General features: G+C 33.5%; 1 long non-coding RNA gene across 2 annotated transcripts in view; it reads right to left on the bottom strand.

Annotated features, from left to right (window-relative positions):
• Positions 1 to 7,853: 7,853 nt before the first annotated feature.
• LOC141276899 (uncharacterized) overlaps positions 7,854 to 21,199 on the bottom strand; it is a 67,830-nt gene continuing 54,484 nt past the window's right edge. For both annotated transcript variants that reach the window (XR_012327224.1, XR_012327223.1), the window contains exons 5-6: positions 19,207 to 20,324; positions 7,854 to 10,566 (exon numbers count right to left, since the gene is read on the bottom strand). This is a non-coding gene — a long non-coding RNA (uncharacterized lncRNA). The remainder of the gene's footprint in view (positions 10,567 to 19,206; positions 20,325 to 21,199) is intronic.

The raw sequence follows: 21,199 nt of genomic DNA, 5'->3' as shown, positions 1-21,199 counted from the left end.
GCTGTGGAGTGGCTGGGCGCATGAGCCATGACCGCTGAGCCTGTGCGTCTGGAGCCTGTGCTCTGCAACGGGAGAGGCCACAGCAGTGAGAGGCCCACGTACTGCAAAAAAAAAAAAAAAACAAGTGATTGAGGCAAGTTGAGAGGACATAAAAGCCAACATGAAAAGTCTCCCAATAACTAAGTCTGAGATAATTTGTGCAACAAAATAAATAATGGTACTAATAGATTAGAATAAATAAAAATCTAATTAATAAAATAAATATCCACAAGTCTATAATCTAATTGAATAAATTAATAAATGAATAGAAGGGGCAGCCCTTCCTTAATGTGTTTACTACAGAGAGACATAACATGTAAATGCAATGTGGAATCCTAGATTGGATCCTGGACAAGAAAAAGGACTTTAATAAGAAAATTTGTGAGATTCAAATATAGTCTGTAGATTAGTTAATAACATTGATTCATGTTTAATTCCTGGCAAAGATAATTGTACTATTTTAATGCTGGTGAAGAGTGTATGGAAAACTTGTGTAGAAATTTTGCCATTTTTCTTGCTGTTAGACTTTACCAGCAAAAACCAAAAGTTGTTTTAAGGAAAATATATTAAATGTACAATTATATTTATTTTGATGATATGGTAAGAAAATCAATAGACAAACCTGTATTATGGCTCAAATTTGGTCCCTAAATTGCCATACAAGTAACTGCAAAACAAGTATTGTGATGATTAATTTTATGTGTCATCTTGATAGGGCTAGGGATGCCTAGATAGCTGGTAAAAGTATTATTCTAAATGTGTCTGTGAGGATGTTTCTGGAAGAGTTTAACATTTGAATCAATAAACTGAGTAAAGATCACGGTCACGGATATGAGTGGACGTCATCAAATCCGTTGAGGGCTTGAACAGAAGAAAAAGTGAGAGGAAGGGCAAATTTGCTTTCTGCTTGATGGGGACAGCTATCTTTTCCTTGGACACTGGCATTTCTGGTCTCCGGTTTTCTGACTCAGACCAGGACTCATACCATTGGCCCCATTAATTCTCAGGCCTTTAGGTTTGAACTGGATCTACATCACTGGCTCTCCTGGGCCTTTAGGTTGCAGCTGGCAGATCATGGCACTTCTCAGCCTCTAAAATCACATAAGTCAATCCCTCATAATAAATCATTTTCTATATATTTATATGTATATGTACATATATATACATGAATTACTGAAGTGAAACAATTACTGGAGTGATTACTGAATTGAAACAATGAGTAACACATTTATAAAAAATATTCAATATTTTTCATGTTTCAAACTTTATGTAATATCTAATTCTACTAAATGAACTGCTATGATAAGTGATGCTACCATTAAGGGTCCTTATGGAATCTAGTAAACAGAGTTGTAATATTAATAAAATATTCTAGGGCTTCTCTGGTGGCGCAGTGGTTGAGAGTCCGCCTGCCGATGCAGGGGACACGGGTTCGTGCCCCGGTCCGGGAAGATCCCACATGCCGTGGAGCGGCTGGGCTCTTGAGCCATGGCTGCTCAGCCTGCGTGTCCGGAGCCTGTGCTCCGCAACGGGAGACGCCACAACAGTGAGAGGCCCGCGTACCGCAAAAAAAAAAAAAAAAAAAAAATTCTAGAAATTCACTTTGAAAAAAGTTGAATGCTGGCCTAAGAAATTTTTATAATAATTTATATATGTTTATATCTTATTGAAATAGAAAATATGGAGAATTCAATTTGTCTAGTTTGTTTTCAGACCAGTAAAGAATTAACCAAAAGATGTATCAATGGAGCAAAAATATTCTTCTTTCAAATCTGAATATATCTTTCAACACTTAAAATATTAATTAAATATTAATTCCATAATTACTATTTCAATATTTGGGTACATTTAAATCTAAAAAATGATAATTTATATTTATTTGTCTATATAGTCACACAAACATATAGATGTATGTGTGTGTGTATACATGTATTTTCACACATTCCATTGACATTCTGTCCAGCCTTATTATTAATTAGTCTCAATCTCTAAAACTAATCTAGTTCATTTTTATAGTCTATCTTGTAATTAATACAGTATGAATTGGATTGACTGATCTAGTTTCCTCAATTTTAACTTTATGTATTTCACTGAGGAAAACTATTCAGAACCTACCACTTCCAACATGTTTGAGCATTAATATCATTTATTAATTCTTATTAGTACGAAAATGCTGACTATATATTTGATAGAAAGGATTTGATATAATAGAGAAATAAATCATAAATCTGATAATATCTCTCACATTTGCATATGTTTATAATCTATAGAGAATCACCAATTAAACTACCACTATATAAACATATATATTTTAAATTGTAGTCTGAGGTCATATACATAACTACTCTAAGTTTCTGACTTTAAATTTCTTTCTTTTTTTTTTTTTTTTTGCGGTACGCAGGCCTCTCACTGCTGTGGCCTCTCCCGTGGCGGAGCACAGGCTCGACAGGCAGACTCTCAACGACTGCGCCACCAGGGAAGCCCCTGACTTTAAAATTTTAAAGTATTTGTAGATGTTCCCTAAGATGGTTAGGGGGGAAAAAAAAAACTATTCTCATTTGAAGTATTATTTTTGTTAACATAATTTAGTTTTTGTTGTTGTTGTTCTATCAAAGAAGAGGATATGTGGAAAATATATACAATATTTGAAGAACGTTCCCTTGAGAAACTAAATCAAGACATTTTTTAACTGAATTTTAAAATAGCATTATTAAACAAAACTGTAATCAAACAAAAAGTAGTAGAAAAGATTGTCCGCAGAGTACATCACTAAATGCTCATTTGATTAAAAAATAGCATTTAAAAAGCTCAAAATAAACATGGTAAATTGCAAAACCACATCAGAGGTAAAAACAAGTGGGTTGCAACAGTTAACTTTAGTAGCTAAAAAGACTTTACACATCCAATGCCCGGGAGATAGAGTTTTGAAACTTCTTTAGGTTGATAATATTGCTTTTATGATACCATGATACCCACTTGTATTGAATCCATATATATAAAATTCTTAAATCTATCAATCAAATTTAAAAGTCTGGCCAAAAATCCCACAGGCTCAATTTTAAATTTCCCCACATTTGTCAAACCTGCTTATATTGAATTTCCACTTACATCAACCTATTAGTTTCCCCAGCAATGCTGTGTTTTTATAGGGCTTTGTACCACTTCCTGGTGCCACAGAGAGGAGGCGGAACAACAGAGTAGACACTACCAATGTGCTTTCCTACAAATATTGAATTACTTTGTTTTATTGAACTCTGTCTGTTTTCTGAAAAGTAGGTATACAATCAGCTTATTTCACTTTCTATAGAATTAGAATAAAGTTGACTGAAATTGTTAAGATACTAAAGCTTGATGAAATATTTAACTGCTTCTCCATATCTTATCCTAATTTTGAAGATTATTATTTAAAAAAATTCCTACAAGTATTTTGGGATAATTTTCCTCTTGTAGAAAAAGACGGTGGATAAATTTAGCTTCCTTTTAGATTGTAAAATGTGGTTTGATTTTAATATATGGAGCAGAAATTGCAGAGAGTCTATTTTGGGGTTATGTTTGGCACTCGCGCCTGTAGAGTGGGCTGTAAAAGACAGGATCTTGTAAAAGTATGGATATCGATATCACAATATTTTTTTCTTGTTGTTCAACCATTCTAGGTTAGGCACACAAATTTACTTTTATTACACTTAAAGTAGAAAAGTTCTTGCTGTTGTTGTATTTTGCCTGATTTTAGGAAAACTTTTTAAAAAGTTTCCTAAGTGATACCATGTAGTTTTCATATTCAGGAGAGACATTTGCATTTGGTTTGGGTTTTTTATCATTTGAACTTTGGCTTAATTTTCATAAAAGTTGCCATCAAAAGTCTGTTTTAAGGATAAATCATACTAAAGAATAATGCATTAAAGAATTATCTCTTTTAAGTAAATAAGTTAAGAAATGAACAATCAAGTTTATTCCAAATGCTGAGTGTCTGATGAAAGATGAAGAATAAAACAATTTAAGGGCAAAAAGAGTTCCTGTTTATAGCCAGCATTTTGCAAACTGTGTTTTATGAGGTGTTAGTGTTTTGTGGGAAGAAATCTTCTGAATTGTTTACAAACTAAAGTGGAAATTTATGATTTTGCATTAGAAATATAAAAGTTTGAGAAATATCTATAATTATTGAAATTAATGGTTCCACTGAGCGTAATTCATTTTTAGTGTGCTGTAGAGATCGAAGCTTTCGAGAGATTACTTAGCCCATCGCCCTAAAACCTCATCAATAGAGACTGGTCTAAGAGAAGTTTCTCTAGAGCTATACAAAGTGTAAAAGCCTTTCTATATATCATTGTATGTAAAGAAATTGACAAATCAGAAATTCTTGGTTTGAATCCTGCCTCTATCTCTTGGGCAAAATTCTTAATCTTAATTTACCTAAAATTTAAAAAATAATGGGTATTAAAATTACCTGCGCCATACACTTGTACTGTGGAAAAATGATGCAAGTAAATGATGTAGAATACTGTGTGGAAATTGGTAAAAAATCAATAAACGCACACACACATTGTGTGTGTGTATATATATATATATATATATATATATATATATATATATATACAATTCTTACTTATACACAGTGTTCTCTTACATAATTCAAAGAGCCAACTCCACTCTTACTCCATGATTAACTCTCTACACAATTTATTCCATTAATTTATTCTTTCAACAAACAATTTGGGCAACTTTTATGTGCAGGAGACACACATATAAAACCATTACAATATTGTATGATAAGTTCTAGAACATAGACAACTAATTAACTCTACCTGATACAGTAGAAAGAGGACTCAGAGAGGAGTCAGAGGTGACCTTTGAACAGTCTCTGGAAGAACAAGTAATTTCCATGCTAGAGGAGAGGAAAAGAAAGTGTCCTGGGCAAATGGGGAGCACCATGTGCAAGGAAACGATGTGAAAAGTCAAGTGTTTAAGTTTTATCACACTTTTTAAAAATGACATTATTTTCAAGAAAGAGTTACCTATGTAAAATGTATACCCTCCTGGTTCTTGTCCAGGGTATAAATCCCAAATTAAAGAAGATGTACTAGAGATTGGCTATAAGCATAGTGACTTATTTGTCATGAAATATACATTTTAAAATAGCATAAAATGGATGATATTTTTTAATTTTGTGTTTGAGGTATAACTTATACAAGCCATACTAATATTAAGTGTTCAGCTTCATGATTTTTTTTACCTGTATAATCATGTAGCCACCAACTAGATCATGTATGCAAAATTTTAGCATGCCTTTCCCTCTTACTCCCTCTCCCATTCACCACCTACCTACCCAGTGTAATCATTAGTCTGACTTCTATAAGTCAGCTTTGGCTGCTTATGAAGTCCATTTAAATACAATCACACAGCATGTATATTGTGTCTGGCTTCTTTCATCAAAATTATATTTTGAGATTTGTCTTTGTTGTTGCATGTATCAGCATTTTTTTTCATTTAATTTGTGTTATATTTCATTTTGGGAATATACCACAATATATTTATTCTATTTCATTCTGGTGCACAGTTAGGTTGCTTCCAGTTTGAGGCTATTAGGTATAAAACTGCTATGAATATCTTTAAAATGGATGTCAGCATACATTTCTGTTGGGCATATACCCCAAAATGAAATCCTGGGTCATGTTTAGCTCCAGTAGGCGTTAGACAGCATTTTTTTTTTTTTGACAGCATTATTTTTGAACTTAAAATTTGCCTTTGTATTTTCACATTGTAGGGTATTATAAAAAAACTAATGCTAATGATGCTGTTATTAGTATGCTAGGGCTGCCATAACAAAATACCTGACTGGGGTGACTTAGACAACAGAAATTTATTTTCTCACAGTTTTGGAGGCTGGAATTCCAAGATCAAGGTGTTGGTAGGTTGGGTTTCTTCTCAGGCCTCTCTTCATGGATTGCAGATGGCTGCCTTCTCTCTGTGTCTTCACTTTTCCTTATCTGCATGCTCCTGGTGTCTCTTTGTGTGTCCTAATCTCCTCTTATTATAAGGAGACCAGTCATATTGAACTGGAACCCACCCTAATGACCTCATTGTAACTTAATTACCCTTTTAAAGGTCCTGCTTACAAATACAGACACATTCTAAGATACCTGGGGAGGAGACACAATTCAGTCCATAACAGTGACATAGTCAGACATTCTAATTGCCAGATATTTTTTTTAACCTCTAAAAAATCCCTTGTTTCCTGAAGGAATAAGTCCATGAATATTAATACTTAGAACTAAATACATGTGATACTTCTCTAAATATTTTCAGAGAATAATTCAAATACTGTGTGTATCTGATGAAGTATTGAACTGACTTTCTATGTACCGATAAACAAATTAGAATTTCTTCAGACATATTCATCTATAAAGAGGAACTGCTTTCAATTATAAAGAACTTTTATTGGGCATCAAATGATTATATACATGCCACTGTATCAAAGTATAGGTATTATTTTCTAAAAATAGAGTTAAAAAAGTATTATTCTCTGATTTCATATTAGCTTAGAAAAAAATACTCTTCAAAAGAAAAATAATGGAGAGTTTAAATAACCTTGTATACGGTGTACATATAGTATTTCTTTTTAATTCTTCTCAATACTCAGTGATAGACATATTATATCATCTCAGCTTTACAGATGTGAGAACTAGGGACCAGACTGGCCTCATGTTCTAAGCTTGGGCGGCAACATATTTGCCTTTAAGTTAAGGAGTCTTTTTATAATATCTAAATTTTAATTCTAATATATGTTTCCATAAGACAGTGCACCCGGTTAATAACCAGTAGGCCATATACTCATCATTCATTCATCAGCACTGTCCATCCAAGCATAAAATAGGTATTCACTTGCTTGTGCCAGAGACTATACTGGGTTGTGAGGATAGGGGAATGAGTAAGATAGAAAAGGTCCCTTTCTTTATAGAACTTACAGTTCAGCATGAAGTTAGATAATTTTAGAGAGTCAAATAATATATTCAATAAACATGTATTGCTACCAAGTCACTGTATTATCTTCTTTTAATTAAACTTAAATTATACCTGGCTCCTAATCTATTGGTGGAAACATTTTCTCTGAGGATTTGTCCAAATTCTGGAGAACGCTTGGTGCACCAACCTAGACATGGTGGTCAACGTCATCAGTGTGATGGTGGAGGTGGTGATAACAGCATTTTCATAATCCATCCATCCATGCCTGCCATTTACTGCAACATCATCAGTAGTTTTCCTCCCAGCTCCATTCTTTGTGTGTTTCTACTGTATTTTGTTTCTACTTGTTTCAGTTACAATAGCTCTTTACGGAATATCTATGCTGCTTTTAGGTACAGAAACCTATCTGTACAATTCTAGGGCTGTAAGAGAGATTTGACGTTGTTTCAGGGTGGAATGCCTGGAAACAGCATTAAGACTTTTTTTCCTACTTTTTCAACATGATGTAGGGTGAGGGACTTTAGGATTTGGCCAATTTCTTGACTTTACCTAGAGACATAGTCCAAGTTTTCTGAGCTTCTAAATTTCCACACCTCTTAAATTTCTTAAACTTTTGGGCTCTTGCTATTGCCTACTCTCCTTACCTACACTGACTCTGGACCCAACAAGGTATAAGTGCTCTTGTTCTCTCTCTGGTTCCTCTTCCTTTCTTCAGTTGGGAAGAGCTTTCTATAGTCATGGGCAATTGAATGGGATGTAGTGACACTTGCTTTAACTTAATATATACTTTCTAGATGGAAAACTCTCTTTGCCAATATATTAAAATACCACACCACAAGAAAACTAATCGCAAAACTTTAATTGTATTGTAGAACAGACTGACCAGGGCAGGAGGCTTCAGAGAGTTTCCAGGAAGATTCAGAGAAATGGAATTTAGAACAGAGATCTAAAGGGTAAGTAGGGATTGACTGGGTAGAAGGGTTACATGTTTATAAGACTGTCCTATAGTAGGGAGGAAGTTGGTGACTTTGAGAGACAAAGCATTTCTGGAGGGCAAAAAGCAGTGAGAAAAGTTATTAGAGATGAGGCTGTTGAGGAAGGCAAGGGCAATATTGTGCAGATGCTAATAGGCATGTTATGACCAAACAGGCACATTTGGTCTTTGCCCTAAAAGTCATTGAAAATCGTTAATGGTTTTAATTGGGGAAGAGACCTAATCAGATGTGATTTTCTAAATGATCCTCAAATGAGAATGAGTTAAAGGGGTCCAAGGAAGATGCTGAGAGGCCGGAGACTATTTATAAAATTAGTTCCTTTCCAACAACAACAAAAACAATAATAATTATGCTGTGGATAGATGAGAGCTCGGTGCTTCGCAGGTGCCAAACACTAGGTATCTTCACCTATTATCCCACTGAATCTTCACAAAACAATGAGCCTGATTTTAAAGGTGAGAAAAATGAGAGAGATTAAAGAATTGAAACTCAGGCATTCTGCAGCCAGACCGCATATGCTCTGCAAGGGCACTGTTTTTTTTCAGGTCAAAGAAAACTCATTCCAAAAAATACCTTTATTTCCTCACACTCTTGTAATCAATAGCAGGCATGTGCAAGACGTTTATAAAGAATTAAAAATAGAAGCTATAGAAAACAGTTTTCTTCAGGTAACCTTTAAAACAGCTAGAAAATAAAACTAATTAGATCTAATAGAGGATTAACTTGTAACTTGGCAAGCTTTACTTTCTGCCGCCTTATCAATTTAAAAAGACAATTTTATATCAATATTAGTAATGATATATGTTTGTAATATAGAATATTGTCTCATATTTAATTCAAATTACTAAATTTAAGGATTTTTCATATTTATTTATCAATTTCATTAATTTATTATGTTTTGAGACTCCTACTAGATACAATATTAAGAAATAATCATATTCCATGTTGTGTTGAATATTTACCTCTCTGAAAATGAAAACATTTACTTTGCACAAAATCACTTTATATCACTATCTTATCCATTGTTTCCAATCTCATTCAGTACAGGTTAAAGGTGCAGTTTCCTTCCAAGTGAAAATAGAATGCTAGAGGAAATCTAACATTTTTGTGAGTAAAATGATTCTTCATCATAAATGCCTCATATCATAAAATATTTAGAAGTACCAGAATATACCATTTTACCATTTTAACTACAATCCATAAATACAGGATGTGGAATCTCAGAGGTGTTCTTGTTTAATATCAACAATGGAAAAGTGAACCACAACATCTGCTGTTTGTGAATTTTCTCCCCATGATGTCTATTTCAGTTTTCAAACTGAGTTGTGTGGGGGCTGGGATTTTTATTTTAAGATGTAGATTCTTTCCTCCCTTTTTACTTTGGGCTGTGTGATTTTATGAATTTATATTTGATTACTAGAAACTAGTGGAAGGAAAATGCTAACAGCTACACTGAGAGAAGTTAATAAGAGTTTAGGAAAATCCTTTTCTAAGAGCCAAGTATTTTCTAAGTGATTTAATAGTTCTATCAGCAATCGAACTCTATAGCATAATGATTCAATTTCTGGAAGTGTTCCTAATTCAATTTTCACACACCCACAAAACCTTCAAATCTTCTCTTTAAAAAGATGTAAAATTATGTAGAAAAAAATAGGATAACACACACACAACTAAAAAATGAAAACAGGGCTTCCCTGGTGGCGCTGTGGTTGAGAGCCCTCCTGCCGCTGCAGGGGACGCGGGTTCGTGCCCAGTCCGTGAAGATACCACATGCTGCGGAGTGGCTGTTCCCGTGAGCCATGGCCGCTGAGCCTGCGCGTCCGGAGCCTATGCTCCGCAACGGGAGAGGCCACAACGGTGAGAGGCTTGCGTACCAAAAAAAAAAAAAAAGAAAACATTCTCTCATAGTTGCATCTGATTATTTTATATTTTGACGATATATCATACAAATAATATTGTAATCCTCCATGTTCCCCTCTCCTGCCCCAGAAACAGTAATTATGATTAAATTTGAGGTTAATCATGCTTTTATATTTTAGAACATATATTTATCACAACATAGATCTATGTATGTGTATTTATGATTTTGATTGACATACAATTATTTCATAACTGTATAAAATAGGCTGCATTTTGCTTTGTTCACTCAGTATTAGGTCTGTGAGTCCAATCAAAGTTGATATATATATATATATATATATATATATGTGTATATATATAGTTCTGGTTTATTCATTTTGATAGCTGTACAACATTTCATTGCTCAGATAGTCTCCCATTTCTCTTCTGGTAGATGTTGACTTGAAATGTTCCAGTAAAATCCTTGTTTATGTCTTTTGGGGGATATATAATAAATATTCTTTATAATATTTCCCTATGATGTACCCATAAATGTGAATTTTAAGTCATAAGGCATACATATTTTCAAAAACAATACATAATAATAAATCGTTCTGCAGGGTAGTTGTGGCAGTTCTACCAGCTCTTTTCTTCTTTGTCAACATCTTGCTAATTTTTTCTTGATATTGCATTGCCCAGTTTTGTCTGTTAAACTTTCTTTATATAGATGAATCTGAAAAATATAAAAATAAGAAAGTAATAAAGACTATGTTTAATTTTGTAACAAGGAATTATATATTTATCTTTGTCTAGACTCACTGTAACTGTTTTAATACAATCAATGTGCTAGTGGCTCCTAAATTTATACCTAGGCTTCCACATTAACTCCAGACTTATGTAAACAATACTCTCAACCTGAATGTTCCCCAGACCCACTCCTGTAACAGTCTTCTTCATCACGGTCAGTGAGAACTCTAACCTTCCGACTTTGTCTCTTGCCATTATTAACTGTTCTTTTTCTCTTATATTCTACATGAAATTGTTTAACAATCCCTGTTGGCTCTACTTTCAAAATACTGTAGATTTAATATTCAACCACTTTTTATTATCTTCACCATCACTACTGTCACAATCCACTATTAAAAAAACATCTCTTCCCTGATTGTTGTGATAGACTTCTAAACTGTCTTGCTGCCTCTCTCTTTGCCTACTTACAGTGTATTCTCAAAATTGTTGTGGTCTGCTAACATATAATTCACATTATGTCATTCATGCTCTCAAAGTCCTCCAGCTACTCTAATTAAAATCCAGTCTTTGCATGGCCTTCAAGAGCCTACTTGTCTTGATTCTATTACCTTTCAGACCTCTTCTGCTACATATTCCCCTCCCTTACTTCAGCCACATTGCCATGTTCACTGTTTGTAAAATACAACAACAGTCCCATGTGTGTACCTTGGGCTAGGACACTCTTCTTCCACACACATACAATGTCTACTCCCATGTGAAACTTAGGTCTTTATTCAAAAGCCACTTCAGAGGTGCTTTTCAGCCTCTATATCAAAATTTTCAACAACTTTTCCATGCAACACACCCAAAATATTATATTTCCCTTCCTTGCAATATTCTTTTTTCTCCTTAACACTTATCAATAGCTAATATGCATTATATTTTATTGGTTCCTTAGCCCTTAGCAAAGCACCAGGCACATTCAGTAAATATTTCTTAATTTCATGAAAAATATATCTGGTAAATGTTAGTTTTACCGTAAGTTATACTCCATACCACATTACCTTTAAAATATATAAATTAAACATAATTTACCAATTATAAATGTTGAAATACTTTGGAAATGAGTTTCTGAAGTGATATCTTTACAACATCTTGAAACATGATTTTTAACACAGTTGACATTTATTTAATAAGTATCATATTGGGTCTTTTTGTTACCTTTTTATAATTTTATATTGCTGCTACAAAGAAGATGCAGCCATCTTGTTTTTTTGGATATAGTGAAAAAAATTTTTGCATACTAAAGTAAATATTTAACTATAGAACAATCCATATATTTTCAAAATGCTGTTAGACAGTACCCAACTATATTAAGTATGTCTGTGATATATTAGGCAAAGGATAACTTTCATGATGTAAATAACACATGTATTATTACAGTTCCTTTCTTTCTGAAAAAGAATTATTAGTTAAATACATTTTCCTTTATATATATTTACACGATACAAATTTGGCAATGCAGGAACTTTTTTCTAGCTAAGAATATTACAAGAATGGACTATATTTTTTTCAAGTCTTTGAATGCCTTATGTAAATTCAGAGCACATTACTGAGAAATAGATGCGAGTTGAATTTATTTGAGAATGAAATCTCTTAAAATACCTGCTGTGAGACAATCATTAAAGCATAGTAAGCTGTGGTGTTTGCTTCAGTTTTGCTCACAGTACCTAACTCATTATAAATTTACCCATATTTTCTCTAATTTAATAGTATTCACTTGTCCTCATCATCTCCTACCTCTAAGATAAGTGAACCACAAACTTTTGATTATGATCTTGCAGCCATAGAAAACTTGGCAAATAAAATCACAATTTAAAATTAACTCTTTGTCTTTAGGTTGAAAAAAAATGCTTTGAATTGCATACCTTTTCTTAACCACAGGTGATATTTCATAAGTTTAAAGTACAGTTTCAAAAAAAAAGGGTACTTTCAAATAATTTTCCATGCCTTCATTCAGCAGGTAACCCAAACCTTCATAATCCCCAAATGCTGCACTTCAAAGTTATGCTCAGGAAAAAAATATTGAAAAGAACAGCCTCTCTTTCCAGTTGATTTAAAACATCACTAGCTTATTTTCAGTACACATATGGAGTTACTTTTAAAAAGAAATCTTGGAATATTGCCAGATTACATACAGGAAAGGCTTTTCTCCTGAGAGAGCTAAAATTCATTATCTGAGCTTTGGGACACCCATGTTCCTTCAGAATTTGGACACATCTTTGTTCCTCTGTGATTAGTGATAGGAATTTGACTTAAAATAAGAGACTACTCAATGTGTAACTAGAGTCTGAAGAAACCAAATGATTGCCCTGTTTTGAACTGAAACTGATTAATAATTACACATTTAAATAAAATATTAGTTACATGATGATAGCTTTTGAAAAAACTAGAGTATTTTTTATCTGGACTTATTTACAAAAACATAACACATTATGTGTTTATAAGTAACATAAAGTTAAATTGTGGAACTTTTATCTTCTTTCTCTTACAATGGTTGGCTTCCTTTATTTAAATCCATCTGATTGTTATTTTAGAAGAAAATCACTAAATCTTAAGAATCTAAGGGCAATATAATTATTTTGTTATTGTTGTTAAGTGACCATTTCATGGTAGTAAATATTTCAAGGAATTAGATCTATTTGTGATCCATAAAATAAACCTAACAAAGTGGGCAGTAGGGTTAAAAATTAAGAGGAAAAAACTGACATCAACACATTAATTTCAGTAGTAATCTGTAACATTGCTCTGTGAAATACATAGTGATAATTATTTTCTAGATTACTTATATACGTATTTTTTCTAATGAATGGAATACATTCTAATTTCTGTGTTTTTGGTGAAATGGTAAAGTAAAATCCTCATAATTGATGATGAAGAGCCTATCAATACCAACAAAATTAATATATATATTAATATAAAACAAATTAATAAGCACAGGCCAGGCTCTCTCTAACTTACACAATACAAATATGTGCAGTGCATCCATAAAATAGAAGGTGTTAAGAAGAATGTTGTTAAAATTTCAATCTTACACATAAGAAAAAATAAGTGCATTTTGTTGTATGCTGAATACAGAAGCTAAGGGACTTGTTTATCCCCATTTTTATTTATTCAGGAAAGAAATGTTTAGAATTTCAGAAACTGCTTAAAGGAAGGAAGAAAAAGGTTTGTCATGTTGAGTGCATTTTATATCACAAATGAACATTACATCACAGAAGAGATTTTAACCACTGTGATTTTGTCCACAAAGATGACCTGGACACCTTCTGTATCTGCATAATTTGATAGAATCAGATATTCTGAACTTAATGATGAATTATTTCAAATGGAACGAAAGCATAAGTTCTATTTAAAAGAGTAATAGTAGGGCTGGGCAGGATTCCTTCTGTAAAATGAATTAGAACACTGTGAACTGCAATATATCAATGATAAGTCTAGCATATTTCAGTACTGCAGCTATTGGAGAAATGAGTCTGAATCACTTGAGCATCACAAATCCTAGGCCATATTTTTATTTCCAGACTTACCCTTTGTGCTGCTTCCAAGTATGCAGCTCTAGTTGATTTCAAAGGCAGTAGACGAGAGAGAAAGAAGAGTAAGGATTGCTCCACCTCAGCAATTCACGATCCCTCTAAGGCCACTGATTTTGAAAGAATACGGAGACCTTGGCGTCTCAGCAGAATAGAACCAGCTACTCTTTTCTATTCCACTCCCATGAGGCAGCACAAGCATTTATCCCGTTTACCATAGCAAATGATTCTCTACGTCCAGAAAATTACAATACTCTTCCTCTCTTCACTCCAAAGAGTCATAAAACCTAAATTAAACATAACTGTCCAAAGAATTATTTTCAGCTATGTTAACATGTCAACAAGGGAAATAAATGGAACTATGTTATATGAATAATTTTATAATATTAAGCATGATAATAATTTATAACATTTACACACCACTTATTAATTTTCAAATTGTGTTTTAAAAAGTATTTTATGGGCCTAGTGTAGAGCTATATAATATATTACTAAAACGTGTGTTTCTCATTCTAAAATTGTTAAAACTTTCTAAGTAATAGTTCTTTCATGTTCCTTATAGATAAATCCCCTTTCCTCCTTCAAATATATTATTCATTTCCATTTATATAAAAGATTTATTCTAATATTCTAGTAAAGTGTTTTGGTGTCCAAAATAGTTATAACTTATCTACATAGTTATGCTAATATTTAACAAAGTGAATAGAATGAACAAATAGTTTTATAAACCATGTTAATTAAAATATCACTTCATTCAAAAGCAGAGACTAAAAGCTATTGAAAGGAGTAAATTTTTAGGTTAGGAAACTTTAGATATATGTTCTAAAAATAGCTAATGTTTATTGAAAACTTACCAGGTTTCAGTCATGTTACTCTTATTATATGTATCATCTCATTTAATCATTGCACAGCCCTGTGAGTTAGTATTATTTTGACCCATTCTGCAGACATTGAAACAACAGGTTACAGAAGGTAAGTAAATTACTCAAGATTGCTGATGGGGCAGAGCTGGAGCTTGGACCCAGATCTGTATGAATTGAGAATTTTATTTTTGACTATGCTTTATCATTATTCTTGTGACACAGTGTTCAGGGCTGGAAAAATTCTAAGGTATGATTTCTAGGTAGACAGGTTGGGTTTTAGGATTATAGTTGTTGAATAAATCCTTGTTAAATTGAATGTATAAAATATATACTATTTTGAAAAGATAGAGTCTCTTTTGTGTGTCAGCTATGTGTCGAGTGCAAACTAAGATAACTAATACATGATCCTAGCAGAGCAAACCACTAAAAAAGAGGTCAGCACACTTGTTCTGGAGAGGGCCAGATGGTAAATATTTTAAGATTTTGGTGTCATACAGTTTCTCAAAACTAATTCACTCTGTCATTTTTTAGCACAGAATTTGGTACAGAAGATCTGTAAATACATAAGCATGGTTATGGTCCAATAAATCTTTGTTAGGAACACTGAAATTTGAATTCCATACCATTTTCAGGTGTCAATAAATATTCTTCTTCTTCTTATTTTTTTCAACAATTCAAACATAAAAATATAACTTAGCTCTGGCTGGATTTGGCCAGTAAATCAAGCCACTAGCCATTAGCCATATATGGCTAATATATGGCTACTAGCCATATATGGCTACTAAGCACTTAATTTAGGTAGTCCAAATTGAGATGTGTTGTAAGTGTAAAATACACACCAGATTCTAAAGACTTAATTTTTATACTAAGTCTTTATAATCTGGTGTGTACTTTATACTTTTTAATAATTGTTTACACTTTTTAATAATTTTATGTTGATTTTTATTTTGAAATAATACTCTATTGATATGATCAAATGTGTTATTAAAACTAGGTTCATCTGTTTTATTTTTCCCCCTTTTCTTAACGTAAATCCTAGAAAATTTAAAATTACACATGTGGATCACATTATATTTCTATGTATTTCTAAAATGTTACTTTAGAGATAATATTTGTAGGTAAACAGATACCTACCTATGTTTGTACCAGCTTAAGGACTTGTCAGCTATTGAAATAGGATAAAGAGTCATTAGGGAAAAATTTTAAAAACTTGATCATGTTTTGAAAGTAAAATGAATATTTTCCAGACAGAAATGGAACCAAGGTATTTGAGACACAGATGTTGGCATTATGAGTATATGTCTGGGGAATTAAAAGTTCATTATTGCTGGAAAATAAATTATAATAGAAAAAAAAAACAAACGGCAAATGATGATGCTGTACATGTTAACCAAGATCGGATCATGAAGTGTTCTGTCTGGCATGCTGAGGATCTTAAACTTCATTTGAAAAATGAAGTCACTGACAAGTGTTAGGCAGGGGTGGGCACTGTAAAATATTCAGAAAATGTAATAATTTAGAAAATTAGAGGGAAGAAGTAGACAGAGATAAGTCTCATGCTACTAGCTTGTGTCATTGGGTGAATAGCAGTGTCATCTGATGACAAAATACAGCACTAGAAAATGATGTTTTTTATGGTGTGTTTGTAGTTTGTAGGTTTATTTGTCCACTTACTTGCTTTGTGGAGGTTGGTGCTCAGGGGTGTTGAGACAGTGAAAAAACGTTCAAGGTCAGACACATGGAAACTTAGCAGCTGAATGGTAGTAGCTTTTCTTGTATGTGGACATTTTGGCTTTGAACAGAAACAGGACTAAGTCATAGACTCACAGATATTGAAAACTGCAAAATAACTTACAGGCTGGGAGCCAATCACTTACCAGATATCTGAGTGTCTTGACTAATATGAATGCCAAATATGCACACTTACTAAGGCTAAACATTTCCAGTAACAGAGAATTTTTCACCTCCTTGATATAAAGGCATTTATGACTATTAGAAAGTCATTCTTTGTGCTTAAAATTAAAATCATGAACTATTCACTATCCTTCCACAAGCAATGCCACCACTACTTTAATTTCAGAAATCCTAATTAGCCATCATATTTTCCAGTGATTGTGTGGATGATGTAAATCTTTGGTGATTAGATGGCCCCAAGGACAGAATTTATTATTGGAGGAGGGATCAAAAACTGTAAAGTTATGTGTGTACATTTTTCATTATGATAAGCAAGTCAGAGAGCTAGTGATTTCAAATGCCAATGGAACATCTCCGTCTGGCATATCCTGTAAGCTCTTCAAGCCTAATAAGCCAACACAAGACTTTTCTTCTCCATCTACAATAATGTTATTTCTTTACATTTTATTAGTTAATGACACAGTCAGGTCCATCTGGCACATCAATGAAAGGAAGCCTGCATTCATCAGTGGATGAATAGATAAAGAAATTGTGGTATGTATATAATGGAATAGTATTCAGCCATTGAAAAAAATGAAATCTTGCCATTTGTGACAACATGGATGAATCTTGAGGGCATTATGCTCAGTGAAATTAGTCAGACAGAGAAAGACAAACACCATATGAGCTCTCTTGTATGTGGAATCTATACAAAAAAGAAAATTAAAAGAAAGACAGAAAGGAAAATAAAAACAAGCTAATATACAGAACAGATTGGTTGCCTCAGTCAGAAGTTGGGAGGTGGAGAAAGTGGGTGAAGTCGGTCAAAAAAAAAAAAAAAAGAAAGAAAAAAATTGCAGTTGATATGAAACAGACATAAATTTTGAATCATATTCAAAATATTGACTTTACATATGTACATATGTTTATTAAAAAAGAAAAAAATAGCTAATAAAAACGGTACATTTAGATTTATGAGACATAGAAATACAGTAAAGTCAGAGCTCAAGAGATGCTGGTATTTGAAAAGTCCCTGCAATCTTCCAAGCTTCATTCTTACAGAAGAAATAATGATATTCTTTAGCAATTATTTTTCATTAAAAATTAAAGAGGGGAATAAAAGATTGGCTGCATGTTTGAAGTTAGAGGAGATGACATGGTCAAACTTTAGTAACTGCAGCCCACCATGAATGTGTCACTTCCCAAAACCTACATTAAATTTTTGGCCAATATGCAATATGTTAACAGAATTACAATGTAACTCAACATCTCCATGGAGAGAAAGGGGGAAGAAGAATAAGAAGACCTGAATTTGAGGCCTAGAGAGATACAGAAATAAAGCATTTCTCTACTTCTTAAGAAGAAAAAACAAAAAAAAAAAAGAAGGAAAAGCTTGCGTTATTTTGCTCTTCTAACTAAAAACTAACTAAATCACAATTAATGCCCGTTTAAATCTCTCTCAAATCCTTTCTTTCTGCCTTTTCTACAGCCACTTTATTGTTTCCTAATTGTTTTCCTAATCTTTATTCTCTCCCCAACACAGATATGATTTTCAGTCTTCCTTAGTGTAAACCTACTTGTCCTGAATCATATATGGTCTCTAGGAAAGAGAGGTCTTTCAATATGTGCCCTTCGTATCCAGTGGTTTCTGTGGAGGGCTGTGGTTTCATGGGCAGGGAATTGGAGAGAGAGGGAAGGAGATCCACCTATCAAGCTTTCCGACTCTACTTCAATGAAGGCAATTTTTATTTTCTTTTTTGAACATGTAAGTAGATTTTATCTGTTGAAGTAGTTTTACTGTTTAGAAACACGGCCAAATATTTCATTCTGGCTTCCAAATACTTACCAACTTAATTTTCTTCCTCTCTCACACCTCTTGCAATGAAATTGTAACATGAGAAAATAGAAGATCTTGTAGAGAAAACAAAAAAGGTAAACAATTTGAAATGCACAATTTACTATGGGGACAAATATGAATTTTGCAACTGTAGGAGCATGGGTCAGATCAGGGAAATAAGGAAGGCTTATAGTTGAGAGAGAGTTGTAAAGCCACATCTTTGGAGAGAAATGAACAATGTTGCTATTTCCCTCTCCAAAGTAAAGAGGGCTGAGGGGTACTACATCCTTTACCTTATGCCTTATAAAAGGACATCCACAGGTCCCTGGAAAGTATCTGCTATGTGCCTTCTAAACCTTAGTGGTGCCAGGGAGAGAGGACAGTTCCTGACTCACCCTTGGTAAAGCAGTAGGGTAGAAATGGCGGCATTAATAGACCTGCACGCTATAATTGTGTCCTACCTTAGAAGAGAGACTGGGCCACACAGGAACTGCAGTCAGCCAGGAGTGACACTGGGTTGGAGTCAAGAGGGTTGCAGAATGTGTTCTTTGGTGATGGACTCTGGACTTCCCACAAATGCCCTCACAATAGCAAAAGTCACCTTAACCAACTTCAGGCTCAGGGGTTCAGGAAGTGTGAGGCCACCTAGAAAATAAAAACTTCATTTCTATCCCCAACCTTTCCTGCCTCCTCCCACTTCAGCCCTGCCATGGGAGACAGAGGAAATGAATGCAGAGAGTCGACACTGAATACTCTCCTTCTTCTAGAAAAACACCTCCCGTTACAGACCTGATCATGGTTTACAGGAGGAATAAGCTTCAAGTTTGACTAAAAACAAAATGTGGATTAATATATTGGACTGGATACATTCTAATCACTGAATTGAGACTAATTTGGAATGTAAAATCATCTTAGGACTTTTGTTGACAAGACAGCAGCAATTTCAGAGAAACTTTTTATTTTGATTACAGCCCACAAGCCATATATTTAATATAACATTTATCCAATTGTTGCTTCAATCTCCCTCTCTCTCTCTCTCTCTCTCTCTCTCTCTCGCTCACACACACACACACACACACACACACACACACACACACACACACTATACACTATGTCATTCACCTTTTGAAGAATACATTATGCATTTCTATTCTTTCCACCACTGCACTTTCTTCATACTATTTACTTGTTTCAGAGAAGACATCAAAGTGCTGCAAAAACCAGCTGTATCCTCACTTCCTATATGAAGGACCCCTAGTTCCCAGACTTAGCATCTGTGTCAACAGCATTCACCTAGAACTTGGGATGGAGCAGTATCAACACCAATGTTGCAGTTAGAATTCTGAAAGGAATAGTACATGGTCCCTCTCCTCCAGAAGCTCACAACCAAACAGGAGTTGTTTGTGAATGCAAAGAAGAGGCTCAGACAATGGGAGGATCCACCATTTAATTTTTTTCATTTCCTTATTTCCTAAAATGGGAGTAGCAAATCTGCCTACAAAACTAAAATGTGTAATGTACTTAACTTCAGTTCATTGCAGTTATTCTGATTGGAATAACGTTTTTCCTCCTCTCTTACCTGGATGGGTCAAAAAGAAAAAAAAAAATTGTTGAGCTTAATTTCCAACAAAAGATGAGGGAGGAAAGAACAAATTAGAGCATTTTAAATATAGCTTGTAAGTCCCAATTAATGTTCCACTTTATGAAAAATCAGATATACTTTAGCTCCAAACAATATACAGTCTGATTACAATAGCAATCATAAGAAGAAGAAGAATTTAACTTTTATGGAAACCTTTCTTCAAAGGGTTAAACCACTTTGGCATGCTGCAATATGCAAAATTTAAATCTAAAAGCAAAGTGACATGATCTTTAATTATGATTGCCTATACTTTTAAAATCTTTGTTTTCTTTTCTAATTTTGCATACTTGCAAATTATTTCCTTGTATTTTCATGCATGGGTCTCATTTGAGTCCAGATTATTTTAGAAACTCATATGATGGTGTGCTTTCCAGATTGAGAATAATAGTTCTCTGTCCAATATGATTACACATATTTATTATGACATTTTTCTAAGCCCATTTTAATAAAAACAAAAATTTGTTCACACAGAAACAAGAATATCATGAAATTAAAGAAGAGATTTCTGTGTCAGTTTATCATAACTTTTTCAGCTTGAAATATATCAGAGTCTCTCTTGCTTTTACTGGGTCTATTGATGTGTCCTACCGTTTTGGGTTTTTTTATTTGGTTTTCAGTTTTGTTTGTTTGTTTTGTTTTGTTTTAATTCACAGCAGATTAGTCCAGTCTTGCTCCTGTTAAAGAAGGAATCAGTTCAGGTGCCTAGATAGTCTGGAAAATTCTGAACAACAAAAAAATCTGAGATGCCTAATTTTTCAAACCAAAAATAATAAATCTGACCCAGAAGTATTTTACTGTTGTGTTAATTAACT

This window comes from Tursiops truncatus, chromosome 17 (assembly GCF_011762595.2).
Source record: "Tursiops truncatus isolate mTurTru1 chromosome 17, mTurTru1.mat.Y, whole genome shotgun sequence".
Lineage (NCBI taxonomy): Eukaryota > Metazoa > Chordata > Mammalia > Artiodactyla > Delphinidae > Tursiops > Tursiops truncatus.
This window is presented reverse-complemented; position numbering and strand designations above follow the sequence as displayed.